At 44.6% G+C, this 13,339-nt stretch overlaps 1 protein-coding gene across 1 annotated transcript in view; it reads right to left on the minus strand.

The window, feature by feature from the left end:
- The window catches only part of yipf1 (Yip1 domain family, member 1), a 25,486-nt gene extending 15,719 nt beyond the window's left edge, over positions 1-9,767 (minus strand). The window contains exon 1 of the mRNA XM_070439685.1: positions 9,669-9,767. The gene's annotated coding sequence lies outside the window, so the exon portion shown is untranslated. The remainder of the gene's footprint in view (positions 1-9,668) is intronic.
- Between the last annotated feature and the right edge of the window lie 3,572 nt (positions 9,768-13,339).

Raw genomic sequence — 13,339 nt, forward strand, 5'->3', positions numbered from 1 at the left:
TCCGTAAGAAAACAGTCCATTGTGGTCTTGTAGTGAAAAACGTCCATTGTGGTCCGTAGGAAAACAGTCCATTGTGGTCCGTAGTGTGAAAACAGTCCATTGTGGTCCGTAGAGAAAACAGTCCATTGTGGTCCGTAGTGAAAACAGGTCCATTGTGTCCGCGTAGAGAAAAACAGTCATTGTGGTCCGTAGAGGAAAACAGTCCATTTGGTCCGTTAGAAGGAACAGTCCATTGTGGTCCGTAGAGAAACAGTCCATTGTGTGTGGTCCGTGATGAAAACAGTCCATTGTGTCGTAGTGAAAACAGTCCATTGTGGTCGTAGAGAAAACAGTCCATTGTGGTCCGTAGTGAACACAGTCCATTGTGGTCGTAGAGAAAACAGTCCATTGTGTCCGTAGTGAAAACAGTCCATTGTGGTCCGTAGTGAAAACAGTCATTGTGATCCGTAGTGAAAACAGTCCATTGCTGGTCCGTAGAGAAAACAGTCCATTGTGGTCCGTAGTGAAAACAGTCCATTGTGGTCCGTAGAGAAAACAGTCCATGTGGTCCGTAGAGAAAACAGTTCCATTGTGGTCCGTAGAGAAAACAGTCCATTGTGGTCCGTAGTGAAAACAGTCCATTGTGGTCGTAGCAGAAAAGTCATTGTGGTCCGTATGTGAAAAGTCCATTGTGGTCCGTGTAGTTGAAAACAGTCATTGTGGTCCGTAGTAAAACAGTCCATTGTGGTCCGTAGAGAAAACAGTCCATTTGTGGTCCGTATGTGAAAACCGTCATTTGTGGTCCGTAGAGAAAACAGTCCATTGTGGTCCGTAGTGAAAACAGTCCATTTGTTGGTCCGTAGATAGAGAAAAAGTCATTGTGGTCCGTAGTGAAAACAGTCCATTTGTGTCCGTAGGAAACAGTCCATTGTGTCCGTAGAGAAATCAGTCGATTGTGGTCCGTAGTGAAAACAGTCCACATGTGGCCGTAGAGAAAACAGTCACTCTGGTCGTTAGTGAAAACAGTCCATTGTGGTCCGTAGAGAAAACAGTCCATTGTGGTCCGTAGAGAAAACAGTCCATTGTGGTCCGTATGTGAAAACAGTCCATTGTGGTCCGTAGTGAAAACAGTCCATTGTGGTCCGTAGTGAAAACAGTCCATTGTGGTCCGTAAGAGAAAAACAGTCCATTGTGGTCCGTAGAGAAAACAGTCATTGTGGTCCAGTAGAAAACAGTCCATTGTGGTCCGTAGAGAAACAGTCCATTGTGGTCGTAGTGAAAACAGTCCATTGTGGTCCGTAGTGAAAAACAGTCCATTGTGGTCCGTAGTGAAAACAGTCCATTGTGGTCGTAGAGAAAACAGTCCATTGTGTCCGTAGTGAAAAACAGTCCATTGTGGTCCGTAGAGAAAAACAGGTCCATTGTGGTCCGTAGAGAAAACAGTCCATTGTGGTCCGTAGGAGAAAACAGTCCATTGTGGTCCGTAAGAAAACAGTTTCATTGTGGTCCGTAGAGAAAACAGTCCATTGTGGTCCGTAGGAAAACAGTCCATTGTGGTCGGTAGAGAAAAACAGTCCATTGTGGTCGTTAGAAAACAGTCCATTGTGGTCCGTAGAGAAAACAGTCATTGTGGTCCTAGTGAAACAGTCCATTGTGGTGTAAGAGAAAACAGTCCATTGTGGTCCGTAGTGAAAACAGTCCATTTGTGCAGTCCGTAGAAGGGTAGAGAAAACAGTCCATTGTGGTCCGTAGAGAAAACAGTCCATTGTGGTCCGTAGAGAAAACAGTCCATTGTGGTCCGTAGTGAAAACAGTCCATTGTGGTCGGTAGAGAAAACAGTCCATTGTGGTCCGTAGTGAAAACAGTCCATTGTGGTCCGATGAGAAAACAGTCCATTGTGGTCCGATGAGAAAACAGTCCATTGTGGTCCGTAGAGAAAAGAAAGACCATTGAAAAGAACAAAATCAAGGTGACAAAAATAAATAGAGACAAAGCTAAAAGTGACAACTCAGTTAAAGCTGTGAATGAACCTGAATCTGCCGACTCAGACCAGCTTGTCTCGTCAATCCATCAGGAAGGAAAAGAAACAATGAAAGTCAATGGACAATAGCTGAAAATGATCCTTGATACAGGCAGTGGAAGGAATTTCCTCGGAGAAGCCCTGWTCAAGAGAACGTTTGCAGGAATGGAATTTAGAGAGTAAGAAAAAMTGCTATGTTTCTGCCCAGACTACCCCACTACAATGTGTAGGTTATTTGAGAGCAGAGCTTTGGAATAGAAGTGTAACAAAATACAAGATCTTGGTGCTCAGAGGAAATGTAGAAGCATTGATAGGAAGGAAAATATGTTTTGACTTGAAAAGAGATAATGATAATGTCAAGTTCAGTAGAGCAATCGCCAGGCAGATTCATGCAGCTAGCACAGGAATATGAGTCCCCTTTTTCCAAGGACTTGGACATATCAGTGGATACATTCACAAAAGGTACGGTGAATGAGCAAATAGTCCCTGAGGCTCAAGGCCTGAGATGCGTTTCTTATCCACTGCTGGAAGCTGTCAATCAAGAACTGGACTCGATGTTAGATGATGACATCATACAAGAAGTGAATCKAAGATCAGAATGGATTTCCAATATTCTCCTCATTCCAAAAAAAAGACAAAAGAAGTCAAGAGTTTGTGCGGATTTATGAGAACAAAGCTGTCATACGAGAACGACACTAAGTTCCCACAGTAGACAGTTTACTGCAAGCATTGCAAGGAGCGAAAGTGTTTGCAAAACTGGATGCGAGAAAAGGATCATGGCAAGTTGAACGAGCCTCAGAATCAAGAAACCTGACAACATTCATCACACATAGAGGATACGACAGATTCAAGAAATTTCCTTTCGGATTATCAAGCGCACCTGAGGCCTACCAGAAAGACATGGACTTTATGCTATGTGGATTAACAACATTCAAATCAAATCAAATTGTATTGGTTAGCAGATGTTATTGCCAGTGAAGCGAAATGCTTCTTTTATTCTAGGTCAGGTGAACAAAAGGACTTGAGTTCCTGTATGTTGTTACAATTACACCATGAGTCGTTAATCATGAAACATACACCCCCGACCTTCTTCTTACCGGAGAGATGTTTATTCCTGTCGGCGCGATGCACTGAAAATCCTGTTAGCTGTACGGACTCTGACAGCATGTCCCAAGCTAGCCATGTTTCCATGAAACAGAGTATGTTACAATCCCGGATATCTCTTTGGAAAGCAACTCTTGCCCTGATTTCGTCAACTTTGTTAACTAGGGACTGGACATTAGCAAGTAATATACTCAGAAGCGGTGGGTGGTGTGCGCACATCCGAAGCATCACTAAAAGACCGCTCCGGCTCCCTCTCCTCCGACGGCGTTGTTTTGGGTCTGCCTCTGGAATCAGTTCAAATGCCCTGGGAGGTGCAGACAAAGGATCCGCTTCGGGAAAGTCGTATTCCTGGTCGTAGTGCTGGTTGTGCTGGTAAGTTGACGTCTCTCTGATATCCAATAGTTCTTCCCGGCTGTATGTAATAACACTTAAGGTTTTCTGGGCTAACAATGTAAGAAATAATACATAAAAAAAAAAAATACTGCACAGTTTCCTAAGGACTAGAAGTGAAGCTGCCATCTCTATCGGCGCCATTTTTAACAGTAGTGATTATTGACACAAACCCAGTAGGACTTGGAGCTATATTGCTACAGCAACAGAAAATAAACACAACAAGCCAATTGCTTATGCAAGTCGTTCACTGACCTCTAGAGAGAGACCAGATATTCTCAGATCGAGTGAGAAGCTCTTGGGTGCGTGTGGGCAATAGAACACATAACTTTTCTATACGGAGGCCAGTTTGTACTACAAAACTGATCCCAAACCACTGATCTACACTTTCATTCCTGAGAAGTCGACGCTGTGTCCGAGAATTTCAAAGACTTGGACAGATTACAACCGGACGACCACAAGATTGAGCACAGAGGGAAAAACAAACGTTGCAGATTCCCTATCTCGACTTCCCTTACCTGAAACAGAAGAAAATGGCTACGTTGATGATTATGTGCAGAGAGTGCTTTCAGTTAGCGACCTACCTGCATTGACAATCAAGGATCTAAAAGAAGCAACAAAACAGGATAAAACCTTGACAAAGTTGATTCAAACTGTTGAAATGGAAAAATGGCCAAATTCAGTTCCAGAGGATCTCAATGGCCATACAACAGATCTCAATGGCCGTACAACAGATCTCAATGGCCGTACAACAGATCTCAATGGCCTTACAACAGATCTCAATGGCGGTACAAAGAATTCAGATGTGCATTAAATAATAAAAAGCAAACAAATCAAAATAATTCAGCAAACGTACAACAGATCTCAATGGCCTTACAACAGATCTCAATGGCTTCTAGATCTACATGCGTACACAGATCTCAATGTGCCGTAACAACAGATCTCATGGCCTTACAACAGATCTCAATGCCGTACAACGATTCTCAATGGCCGTACAAAAGATCTCAAATGCGCGTACAACAGATCTCAAATGGCCGTCAACAATCTAATGGCGTCACACAATTCATTGGCTTACAACAGATCATAATGCCTTCAACAACAGATCTCAATGGCCATACAAGATCATGCATCTCAATGGCCGTACAAACATGATTCTAATGGCCTACAAAGATTCAATGCCGTACAACAGATCTCAATGGCCTACAACATTCAATGGCATACAACAGATCTCAATGGCCATACAACAGATCTCAATGGCCTTACACAGATTCAATGGCATACACAGATCTCAATGGCCTACAACAGATCTCAATGGCCACAACAGATCTCAATGGCTTACAACAGATTCAATGGCTACAACAGATCTCAAGCCTCTACAGATATTAAACAGATCTAATGGTCCGTAAAGCATCATTCAGCTACAACAATTGGCGTACAGACAGATCTCAATGGCGACACAGATTCAATGGCGTACAACAGGATCTCAATGGTCTGTACAACAGATTTCAATGGCCTTACAACAGATTCAATGGCTACAACAGATCTCAGGTCCTACAACAGATTCAATGGCCTTACAACAGATCTCAATGGCCGTAAAACAGATTCAATGGTGTCAACAATCTCAATGGCATTACAACAGATCTCAATGGCCTTACAAAGATCAATGGCGTTACAACAATGTCAATGCGTACAACAGATCCTGGCCGACAAAGATCTCAATGGCTAAAACAGATCTCAATGGCCGTACAACAGATCTCAATGGCGTACAACAGATCTCAATGGCCGTACAACAGATCTCAATGGCCGTACAACAGATTCAATGGCTTATCACAACAGATCTCAATGGCCTTACAACAGATCTCAATGGCCTACAACAGATCAATGGTCTACAAAAAGATCTCAATGGCCGTACAACAGATCTTCAATGGCCTTACAACAGAATCTCAATGGCCGTACACAGATCTCAATGGTCAACAGATCTCAATGGCGTTACAACAGATCTCAATGGCTCGTACAACAGATCTCAATGGCCGTACAAATCTCATGGCCAGTACAACAGATTCAATGGCCGTAAACAGATCTCAATGGCCTGACGACAGATCTCAATGATCGTACAACATGATCTCAATGGTCGTACAACAGATCTCAATGGCCGTACAAAGATCTCAATGGCTTACAACAGATCTCAATGGTCGTACAACAGATCTCATGCTTACAAAATCTCAAGCTACAAGACGTGCAATGGTCGTACACAGATCTCAATGCCTTACAACAGATCTCAATAGACAACACATGATAGACGCATTCTAAGAGACACAAGATTGTGTCAAAAAACAGAGATCAGGCAGGCGTTCGACATCGCACACAAGACTCATCAAAGGTGGATTTTAAGAACATTAACCAAAGAAGCAGGACTTTGATGTTGAAAGACTGATAAGAAATTGTACAGCATCTGTGCTAAACCAGCCACTGCACGAAGACCAACCACTTGAACTACCACCAAGACACTGGAGTAAACTAGGTATTGACATAGTGGGACCGATCCATAATGAATACATAATTACCGTAACTGACCATTACACCTGTTACCCAGAAGCTGTTGTTATATCTGACATATCTTCAAGTACGGTGTCTGCAAAGATGTTTAAAATCTTTGTACGCGTTGGGTACCCCCTAGAGGTGGTTATAGATAATGCCAGACAATTTGTTGGACAGACTTTTGAAAACTTGTTGATATTAGAACATCGCCATACTATCCTAAGAGCAATGGAAAAATCTAGCGATTCCATCGATATCTGAAGAATTCCTTCAGAACAGCCAACAGTGAGGAGCTACCAAAAATGATGATCCTTGCTAATCGCTCAACGCCTCAACGTGCTTCAGGGGAAACATGAGCCTTTCTCATGTTTGGAAAAGACTTTCAAACAGAGTCGTCGAGTATTGAGAAGTAAAAGGAAAAAGCAAAAGACATTCCAAAATCACCACGAAACCTACAAACACAAAATTAAACACGACGCTGGAGATATTGTGTACATTGTAAATATGGAGAATGGAAAGTTGGATGCCAAGCTCCGAGACACACGCTATGTGTTACTGTGACAAACCTCAGGCAACTCCTTTAAACTAGTGAGCACAGAAAGATGGATCTAGAAAGCCAGCATGGTTTAMGGACGTGGTAATGTAAAAAGGTTTGTATCAAGAGTTCCTGAAATGTTCAATTTGACTGTTGAATAATGGAGAATAAGAGCACCTCCTCCCAGCTGCCCACCGCACTGAGACTAGGAAACACTGTCACTACTGATAAATCCACTATAATTGAGAATTTCAATAAGCATTTCTCTACGGCTGGCCATGCTTTCCACCTGGCTACCCCTACCCCAGTCAACAGCTCTGCACCCTCCACAGCAACCCGCTCAAGCCTCCACCATTTCTCCTTGACCCAAATCCAGATAGCTGATGTTCTGAAAGAGCTGCAAAATCTGGATCCCTACAAATCAGCTGGGCTAGACAATCTGGACCCTCTCTAAAATTATCTGCRGATATTGTTKCAACCCCTATTACTAGCCTGTTCAACCTCTCTTTCGTATCGTCTGAGATTCTCAAAGATTGGAAAGCTGCCGCGGTCATTCCCCTCTTCAAAGGGGGAGGCACTCTAGACCCAAACTGCTACAGACCTATATCTATCCTATCCTGTTTTTCTAAGGTCTTCGAAAGACAAGTTAACAAACAGAATACCGACCATTTCGAATCCCACCGTACCTTCGCCGCTATGCAATCTGGTTTCAGAGCTGGTCACGGGTGCACCTCAGCCATGCTCAAGGTACTAAACGATATCYTAACCGTCATTGATAAGAGACATTACAGTGCAGCCGTATTCATCGACCTGGCTATGGCTTTCGACTCAATCACCGCATTCTTATCGGCAGACTCAACAGCCTTGGTTTCTCAAATTACTGCCTCGCCTGCTTCACCAACTACTTCTCAGATAGAGTTCAGTGTGACAAATCGGAGGGCCTGTTGTCCAGACCTCTGGCAGTCTCTATGGGGGTGCCACAGGGTTCAATTCTCGGGTCTCGGGCCGACTCTTGTCTCTGTATACATCATTGATGTCCTCTCTTGCTGCTGGTGTTCTCGATCACCCTCTACGCAGACGACACCATTCTTATACTTCTGGCCCTTCTTTGGACACTGTGTTAACTAAACCTCCAGACGAGCTTTCAATGCCATACAACTCTCCTTCCGTGGCCTCCAACTGTTCTTAAACGCTAGTAAAACTAAATGAATGCTCTTCAACCGATCGCTGCCATGCACCTGCCCGCCCGTCCCAGCAATCACTACTCTGGACGGTTTCTGATTTAGAATATGTGGACAACTACAAATACCTTTGGTGTCTGGTTAGACTGTAAACTCTCCTTCCGACTCACATTAAGCATCTCCAATCCCAAATAAAATTTAGAATCGGCTTTCTATTTAGCAACAAAGCATCCTTCACTCACGTTGCCAAACATACCCCGTAAAACTGACTATCCTACCGATCCTCGACTTCGGCGAGGTCATTTACAAAATAACCCCAACACTCTACTCAACAAATTGGATGCAGTCTATTCACAGTGCCATCCGTTTTGTCACCAAAGCCCCATATACTACCCACCACTGCGACCTGTACGCTCTCAATATAACAGAAAACAATATAACAGTAAAATAGCTTAATACTTATTTAGTAAAACATAGCAGGTATGTAAAAGTTACCTTACCCCCCTCGCTTCATACTCGTCGCCAACCCACTGGCTCCAGTCATCTACAAGTCTCTGATAGGTAAGGCCCCGCCTTATCTCAGCTCACTGGTCACCATAGCAGCACCCACCGTAGCACGCGCTCCAGCAGGTATATTTCACTGGTCACCATAGCAGCCCGTAGCACGCGCTCCAGCAGGTATATTTCACTGGTCACCATAGCAGCACCCACCCGTAGCACGCGCTCCAGCAGGTATATCTCTCTGGTCACCAGAGCAGCACCCACCCGTAGCACGCGCTCCAGCAGGTATATCTCTGGTCACCATAGCAGCACCCAAAGGTGAAATACAATTAAAAATCATGTTGATGTGGAAGCACTGAAAAATTGCAGTGCTTTACACACTCATGGTGTAAAAAAAAGTACTTACCTTTTGAATGTGAAAGAAAATCATATTTAATGTGTAAGCTATTGTTAAAAAACAAATAATAATATTTAACCTTTATTTAACCKGGTAGGCAAGTTGAGAACAAGTTCTCATTTACAACTGCGACCTGGCCAAGATAAAMCAACGCAGTTCGACACATACAACAACACAGAGTTACACATTGTAACAACAATGTTAGAAACGGGAATACAATTTGATTGTTAAAGTTGTGGACTTTAAACCTAACAAGGGAAGGGAGGTAATATAGTACTATTGCAAGACTACCTACCTGTTATCGTGATGAAGACGTGACTAGAACTAGACTGTAAAACCTCGGGAAGAACGAGTCGTTATTAGAYCGAGTTAAACGAGTCTCCTTCTTCATTCAACAACATCCGCGTTGCAGCGGTGGATTTGATCTGCAGACGTGCAACAGCCGAACAAGCCCCCCTCTTTAGTGAAGAGTTCAGAACAACTGAATGTATGCGTAGTAGAAGTAGTTTTCACATAAACACTTTATATGTCCGAACTCAGAAGAAAATATGGTTCGCAAAAATAACATGTTTCTACTGTGGTAGAACGTTTATTTTGATTGGCGAWAGTCTGTATTTATCAGAGTGCCGTCAGTCGTAGACATAGTTATCGTTCTTGCAATGCATGTAAACGTTTCAATGGAACTATTATATTTATCTGACGATAAACAATAACAGCATTATTGTGTGCATGTAACCTTACTCAGTGATGATGGCCTATTTAGAAATTAGGTAGCCTATGCATAACTTGGTGTTTGAGGGTATTCAAAAGTGAAACTTTTCTTAATACAATGTGTGTGTAGGGCCATCCATTTTCATTTCAGAGTCCCGATCTTCTCCATGTAACGCTTAATATACATAACGTTCACTCCCTAATGCATAGCTATGCCAAATACAAGGAAGGCATTGCATTTCATTAGCTACATTGTGAATAATAACTCCACTAACTATTAAATAACCAAATTACCATAAATATATACTTTACCCTCTCAGCAGTTAGGAAGTTAAAAAAAGAAAAAGATGTGTAAGGTAAACTCAGCTCCCTTTTCCGGTCGCATTTTCGTTTTTCTAAATAATAGTCAAATGATCTGATCTCGAAACAGTACATAAAAAATCAGCGCATATTCTCATTTTATAAATATTGTATTACTGATCATGATTTGAAAGAAAATGACTGAAGGTGGAGAAATCTTTTTTATCAAAGAGAAAATACCTCRTAAAGAAACATGGGACTTTTATTTTGACAAGAAGCAGCAGGACCGTTTACGGAAGTACGCGTTCTACGCCGACGATGAAGAAGAAGCCGAAAAGGTGTTTTCTTTGCTGGCTAGGATAGCTAACTAGCTAGTATATTTGTTACATTAGCCATTCCTTCCATTTCTCTTTATACAAATCCGAAGCAAGAAGTTCTTTAGAGGTGAAATATGGGTATGTATTAGCTGATGTACACATTTCATTGTTCTTTTGGTAACGAGTGTATCAGTGGCTTCGGCCCTCAAGCCAATACTTGTGTTAGCTAGCTACAATAGGACATATATTTTTATAACTAACCCAAGATAGACCAGAGCCTGTTGTTTCCAATGGGAGCAAACTAATCATAATGGACAGGACAAGCAAGGAGGTGGGCTGAGCCAAGGACGAGCTACTGACATCCTATTGGCGCATTCTAGCATTTATTTGCATATTTCCGTTAGGGAACGCCTACGCTGTGAAGTGCGCGTGTGCAGTTACTCAATTCGTCCTTGCGCTCCTTGGAAATACTTTTTTTTGAAACTTTGGCAAAGCAAAGGGTAAAGTAAACAAAACGCAGTTTGTTACAGATTCTAGTTTTGGAAACAGAAAACTGTATGTTGATCCAAATGTTTTATCGATGAGAAAATTAGCAGAATGTTGGCCATAATTAATCTCGCTCCATCGTTTCCTACTGCCAGCCACTGGGCTTCCTCTCAGCACCATATTTGGTAGTGAGTGGAAACGCCAACGGGATGAATTACATTTGTACATCCGGTGAAATATCTGCCTCATTGTTCTATCTGTGACAATAGTGTGTGATTACTGCCCACAATTTGGGCGTTACAGCATGTAGGCATTCCTGCGTCTTCAGGATCCCTGCGTCCCCCCTCGAACATTCCAMTGGTTCCTGTATGAACACCGCCCTCGAGCACGCCATCATCATGCTTGTGTTACACTTTTGATATGATGGATTTCCCAATTGTCTATGTGATTTAAAATGTGGGTCAAAAAGGAAATAAAAGTACTATCTGAGTTTTTCGGGTGCGAATGACACTTGTCTACCGGTGTCCTAGCAAGCTACCGATGTTGCCCCTGCCTCCGCCCGCTGTGTACCGGAGTCCTCCTAGCCTAGCAACAGTGGCCTTCGCTCCACCTGCTGTGTACCGGGTCCTCCTAGCTAGCACAGTGGCCTTCGCTCCTACCTGCTGTGTACTGGAGTCCTCCCTAGCTAGCACAGTGGCCTTCGCTCCCGCCTGCTGTGTACCAGAGTCTCCTAGCTAGCACAGTGGCCTTCGCTCCCACCTGCTGTGTACCAGGCCTCCTAGCTAGCACAGTGGCCTTCGCTCACACCCGTGTGTACCAGAGTCCTCCTAGCTAGCACAGTGGCCTTTGCTCCCACCCGCTGTGTACCAGAGTCCTCCTAGCTAGCACAGTGGCCTTCGCTCCTACCCGCTGTGTACCAGAGTCCTCCTAGCTAGCACAGTGGCCTTCGCTCCTACCTGCTGTGTACCAGAGTCCTCCTAGCTAGCACAGTGGCCTTCGCTTCCTACCTGCTGTGTACCAGAGTCCCCTAGCTAGCACAGTGGCCTTCGCTCCTACCTGCTGTGTACCAGAGTCTCCTAGCTAGCACAGTGGCCTTCGCTCCCACCTGCTGTGTACCAGAGTCCTCCTAGCTAGCACAGTGGCCTTCGGCTCCTACCTGCTGTGTACCAGAGTCCTCCTAGCTAGCCACAGTGGCCTTTGCTCCTACCTGCTGTGTACCGGAGTCCTCCTAGCTAGCACAGTGGCCTTCGCTCCCACCTGCTGTGTACCGGAGTCCTCCTAGCTAGCACAGTGGCCTTCGCTCCTACCTGCTGTGTACCGGAGTCCTCCTAGCTAGCACAGTGGCCTTCGCTCCTACCTGCTGTGTACCGGAGTCCTCCTAGCTAGCACAGTGGCCTTCGCTCCCACCTGCTGTGTACCGGAGTCCTCCTAGCTAGCACAGTGGCCTCGCTCCCTCCTGCTGTGTACCGAGTCCTCCTAGCTAGCACAGTGGCCTTCGCTCCCACCTGCTGTGTACCAGAGTCCTCCTAGCTAGCACAGTGGCCTTCGCTCCCACCTGCTGTGTACCAGAGTCCTCTAGCTAGCACAGATCCTTCGCTCCTACCTGCTGTGTACCAGAGTCCTCCTAGCTAGCACAGTGGCCTTCGCTCCCACCTGCTGTGTACCAGAGTCCTCTAGCTAGCACAGTGGCCTTCGCTCCCACCTGCTGTGTACCAGAGTCCTCCTAGCTAGCACAGTGGCCTTCGCTCCCACCTGCTGTGTACCAGAGTCCTCCTAGCTAGCACAGTGGCCTTCGCTCCCGCACACTGTGTCCTTTGCTCCCGCCTGCCCTCACTAACATTAACAGAAAAGCAGTGCCCGGCAGGCAGGGGTGAAGGAAACTATCTACTGTGTCCTAGCTGGCTACCTAGCTGGCTACCTACTTATCCTGCCTCCCGTCTGCTGTTTACCAGATTCTAGCTAGCTAGCACCCAGAGTCCTTTGCTAACGCCTGCCGAACACCTGCCCTCGCCGTCGTTAACAGAACTGTACCCGACAGGCGGGGAGAAAGTACACTGTCTTCCAGTGTGCTAGCTACCTATTCCACCTGATGTGTACTGGCCGACTAGCTAGCTATCTAGCAACTGTGTCCACTCGCAAACGCCTGCCGAACACTGCCCTTGCCGTCGTTAACAGAATTGCAAAAAACAGTGCTCGACAGGCGGGGGCGAAGTACATTGTCCTAGCTAGCTGCTACCATTGTCGCACCCGCCTCTTCTTCTTTCTGTGCGGGGTCTGTTGCATCCAACGCTATGGTACATTACTGCCACTTCTGTACTGGAGCGCCCCCACCTCCGTACCAGAGTCCTAGCTTAAAAATGACCAATAGAAGATAAAGAGGGGTTCCTGCAGATGTAGGAATGCCCACATGCAGGAACGCCCCAATTTGGGGCTGCAATTTCACCCTTCTCGCTAGCTACAGTAGCCAAGCTACATGTGTGTTATTCAAGACAAAAGGGTGTCAGTTAGCAGCAACGTGCACATTCCAAGGAACAAACAGTGGTACGATTTATCCGTGCTTATAAACGCAGGTTCGCTACAGTATGTTCTGCCAACACGATATCATAGGAAAACGTCATCCTGTCATGTTTTTTGCAATAGTTTAGAATCAAACAATTGATGCATTTGTTTATTGGCCATTTTCCCAGCAGGCTTTGCGTGTGAAAAGATGAGTGTCAACTAGAGGTCGACCGATTAATCAGAATGGGTTGATTTTTATATATATTTTATTTTTATTTTAATATACATTTTATTTATTTTTATTTTTTATTTTTTTGTGGGGTGATCAGCTTAATCTTGCGGAAAGAATGTTGCTTCCAATGTAATTGTCTGCCATCATTT

Source organism: Salvelinus sp. IW2-2015, unplaced genomic scaffold, assembly GCF_002910315.2.
Source record: "Salvelinus sp. IW2-2015 unplaced genomic scaffold, ASM291031v2 Un_scaffold1849, whole genome shotgun sequence".
NCBI lineage: Eukaryota > Metazoa > Chordata > Actinopteri > Salmoniformes > Salmonidae > Salvelinus > Salvelinus sp. IW2-2015.